Here is a 5,123-nt window from a genome sequence, read left to right on the forward strand (position 1 = left end):
TAAATTACTGCTAGAAGGGGAGCAAGTTATTTCACATAATCTTTGTAGAATCTTACAGGTATCTCATCAGTTCCTAACGCCTTTCCACTACTAAGCAATTGTAGTTGTTTTTCAATCCCATGATCAGTTAACTCAATAATTTCCATTTCAACATTTGTGAAATGATTGAAAGGCGGAACCATGTTACAATTTCCATGGTGCAACAATTTCAGAAGACCAAATTCAGTATTTTGGCCTTCTCTCTGTTATCTTCCCTTTTGGTGACAGTATGGTCACTGGGTGAATGAACAGATGATTTTAACCCACTTACTGATTTTTACATATGACCAAAACCTCTTAGGGTTTTTACTCAGATTGGCCGACAGAGTTTTCATTCTCAAGGACTTGTTAAACACACGCACTTCAGTGTATAACTTGCTTTGAAACACTGTCACTGCTGACTCATAGCTCACATCTATGTTCATTTCATCCTCATTCATGTTTGGAAAGGCGTTACATACGGAAGCAATGTGTCCTTCCTTATGGCACCTATTACATGTTGCCCAGCACTTGAGACACAGTCTGTTCATATTGAATAAATCAGTATGGGCACAAAGGCAGTGGAGTGTGAGGTTGGTGCCATTGTGATGCGGACTACGGCAGTCATGAATGATGATGACCTATATGAGAGAAGGAAAGTTTGCTATTCACCATATAGCGGAGATGCTGATCCGCGATAGGCACAATAAAAAGATTCACACAGTCGTAGCTTTTGGCCATTAAGGCCTTTGTCAGCAGTACACACACACACACACACACACACACACACACACACACGCACACACACACACACATACGCAAGCACAACTTGCACACACATCTTGCACATTTATTGTGCCTATCGCAGGTCAGCATTTCTGCTGTATGGTGAGTAGCAGCTTTTCTTCTCTTGTATTGTTACATTCCATCCTTGATTTTCCATTGTTTGGTGAACTACATGACACTGATGCATCTGCTGGATTGCTGTAAGAATGTCTACCTTCCCTTCTGAACTGACTGAAGGGTGGGAGGGGTGAGAAGAAGTGATTTCTGAAACTTTAGACCAGGCTTCTATCTGGCTACCTGCAGCCCTTGAAACTTTGGATGACTGAGCTACGTACAGTACTGCCATAAGTATAGGATTTTCACAGTGCAGAGCTCCCTGTTGAACTTCCTTATCAGGGGGGAAATGTATGAAAGCATCGTGAATAATTTTATCTGAATAGGACTCCTTATGAACAATGGCCACAAAACTGCAATGCTCGCCAAGTTCACGTAGTTCTGCTGCCCATGCCCTGTATGACTATTTTGGTTGCTTTTGGTTGTGGTAAAACTCCATGCAAGCAGCAACTTACCTTGGTCACTGCCACATCCTCCACAGTATCACTTCACAGAGTGTTCCTGCAGAGCACACAACTGGAAAACCAATGACACACAATACATGGATGTTCTAAGCAGACATGGCAAAAAGTCGTTTTCAAGAGTTTTAAGACCACTGACTCCCACCTTGCAGATGTAGGATGTACAGATAGTACAGCAGCTGGCGCAGCACATGGACCTCGATGTCTGTAATAGTGACCTGTCCACCGGTAGCTTCCAGTGCGTCATGACAGGACATAACCTCAAAGATGGGACTTCTGGCTGCCAGGACGGGCCTGTGTGTCACCAGTCACGTATTCCCCACCACCAAAGTCACCACAGTGCCATCTCTGTTATCCAGTACAGTACCTAGGTCTATAGCGGCAGTCTGGTGAACTTCCCTATTGGTGTTGCAGTTATTATTATTTCTCGTTTGATCTGCCAGATACCTTTTACAAAGAACCGATAAGATTAATATTAATCAGAATAAATATTTGGAACTTACAATGTGAAAACAAATTACATCAGTTATTACATTACAATTATGTCAGGGAAACTACATTAAATGGAACATAAATCACATAAATTGAAGACAATTAATGACACAGTAACATTAAGATTATGGAGCCATTTCCTGGCATTGTCCGTTAACTTGTGGAGTGAAATTAGAGAGCCAGCTCTGAAACCATGAATATTACAAACCAGAAGATGATCCATTGTTTGTACCTCGCCACAGTCACAACACAAATCGTCTGTATAGCCCCATTTGGTTGTTTGCTGTCTGCATCGTCCAACTCCTGTGCGAAACCTGTTTAGAGCCGACCAGTGTTTCCTGTTGAGATTGAAGCCTTCAACCCCTTTGGTTGGGTCATGGATTAGGTGATGGTTTTCCACAACGCCTCTTGTCGGATCCTGCCATGCATTCCTCCACTCAACATCGAGAGCCTCTGTGCTCAATGTTCTGCTCCAGACAATAGGTTTCCTGGACTTGAGTCACGTGGGTCCTCCCATGTTGGCATGTATGGGTAGCCTTGGGTTTGCTTCAATTTTTTCTACTATGTCCTGGGTTGCTTTCTCTCTAAGTATGGAAGCAGGAGCTATGTTTGCCAGCACCGGAAGCCACTCAACGGGGGTTGGTCTGAGAGTGCTGGTGATGGTTCTCAGAGTGGCATTTAGTTGTACATCCACATTTTTGGTGTGCGGGCTTCTGCTCCAGACTGGATCACAATATTCTGCAGTGCATACACCAGTGCCAGTGCAGCGGTTTGTAGAGTGGCAGCATCACAACCCCAAGTGGTGCCTGCCAGTCTGTTGAGCAGGTTATTTCTCATCTTTAGCTTTTGGGCAGTATCAGTTAGGTGTTGTCTGAAAGTCATGCTGTGATCTAGCTTAATACTGAGATATTTTGGGAAATTCTCGTGGCTGACAGCTTTACCATTTATAACCAGGCGCAGTTCCCTTCTCGCTTCCTTGTTATTTAGATGCATGACTGTGCTTACTGTTTTTGTCACATTGATTTTTAGATGCCATGTGTCATAGTATTTTTTCAGTGTAGCTAGATCTTCATTTAGTGTTGATACCAGGTTTTCAAACGAGTTACTTTGCACTGTAATAGCTAAATCATCTGTGTAGGCAAAATAATATGAGTGCAGATCAGGCAAATCTGCTATATAAATGTTGATGAGCCAGGGAGCTAAGACTGACCCTTGCGGAAGACCATTTTTTAGGGTATGGCACTTGCTGGTTTCACCATTTAATTTGACTCTGAAATTCCTTTCGCTCAGCATGTTGTTCATGAGCTTCAACTTTGTTTTGCATTTGACTATCTTTGCCAGTTTTAACATAAGACTATTTAGCCGTACAGTGTTGTACGCTGATGTCAGGTCAATGAGGACTATCCCTGTTTCCATCTTTTCTTGAAAGCCTCGTTCAATGTGTGTGGTAAGTGCCAGCACCTGGTCGCAGCAGCTTCTTCCTTGTCTAAAACCTGCTTGCTCCACTGGTAGTTGTTCCTCTGGTACTGGTTTAAGTCTTTCCAACAGTATCCTTTCAAACAGTTTGTAGGTTATGCACAGTAATGAGATTGGCCTGAAGTTCCCTGCATCAGTTTCAATCTTCCCTGGGTTAAGTATGGCAATGATTTTGGCTGAAGAGAATGGAAAACAGCCAAAATCATTGCCATACTTAAACCAGGGTGTTTCACTGGCTGATTCTTACTGATGCTGTTTTGAATTTTGGACTTTTGAAAAATCGAAACACCATGAAGGATAAATCTGATCTAAGTCAATCTTATACAGCAAATTGTGCTCCAACCTATAAGGTAATTAGTTCCAACAGGGGGAACTGTGGGGAGGCTGAGCAAACAGCTTTTATCATATTAGGTGGCTGGATGGCCTCTAACGGGTGAACTGAGCACAGACTTCATGCGTGAACTATGAAGCAGCACACACACAGCATTGTAATTACAGAACCTACCTTGGTCACTTCTACATCCTGCACAGTATCACTTCATAGAGTGTTCCAGCAGAGCACACATCATGGAAACCAGTGGCACACAATACATGGATGTTCTAAGCAGAGATGGCAAAAAGTCATTTTCAAGAGTTTTAAGACCATTGACTTCCACTTTGCAGATGCAGGATGTACAGATAGGACAGCAGCTGGTGCAGCACTCAGCTCTCAGTGTCTGTGATAGTGATCTGTCCACTGGTAGTCTCCAGTGTATCACTGCAGGATGTGGCCTCAAAGATGGGTCTTTTGGCTGCCAAGACGGCTCTGTGTGCCCCCAGTTGTATATCCCCCACCACCATAGCTACCATAGTGCCATCTCTGGCATACAGTATAGTACCCAGGTGTTGTAACCTGTTGTGAGCATGACCGTTCCGGTCGCAGGGTGGCCGAGAAAGCGCGGTGGGATCAAATGGAGAGCGACCCATGAACAAACAAACAAACAGAAAGGATGGACACGAAATGACGATGGATGATGGAAAGAGACCTTATGACGACAACACACAAGATTAATGGAGTTACAGAAACAACCAAACGAATCCAAGATGTCCACTAGTAATGAAAACAAAGAATGGTAAATACACTGTCTGTTGCTGAGGCAGTGTGTCGAGACTCACACAATGATTAGACTCGCTGGATGAGTGAGAAGCAGGCGCTTAAATACTCTGTCGGGGGTGCCACTATTGGCCACTGGTACCACGTGTTCCACTGTGGCACCCTCACACTAAATGCGGGCCAGGACGCACATACTGCCACAGCTTATGATGCAATGGGTCAGAGACCTCTAAGGATCTTCAATATCCGTGACGTCTTGCGGGGATTCAAATTCTGTGGCACGCAGTACCAGACTGGGTATATAGCGGCAGTCTGTTGAACTTCCTTATAGGTGCTGCAGTGGCTGATCCTTACTGATGCTGTTTTAAATTTTGTATTTTTGTAAAACGACAACACCACGAAGGATAAATCTTATGTAAGTTAATCTTGTACAGCAAATTATGTGATTGTAAATAAAATAGAAAGAAACTTCCACATGGGAAAAATATATTAAAAACAAAGATTCCAAGACTTACCAAGCGGGAATGACTACTCAAGAGAACTCCACATAACCTCTGACCTCAAAATTCTGTCCCCTTTTGTCCTCAGTTGTTTCAGTCAGAATGTCTTATCATGGCATCAGCACAAAGGTGGTTCTGGATACTCTATGATGGGATTTCAATGGTTTGGATGTATGCCTATTA

This window comes from Schistocerca gregaria, chromosome 5 (assembly GCF_023897955.1).
Source record: "Schistocerca gregaria isolate iqSchGreg1 chromosome 5, iqSchGreg1.2, whole genome shotgun sequence".
Classification (NCBI taxonomy): Eukaryota; Metazoa; Arthropoda; class Insecta; order Orthoptera; family Acrididae; genus Schistocerca; species Schistocerca gregaria.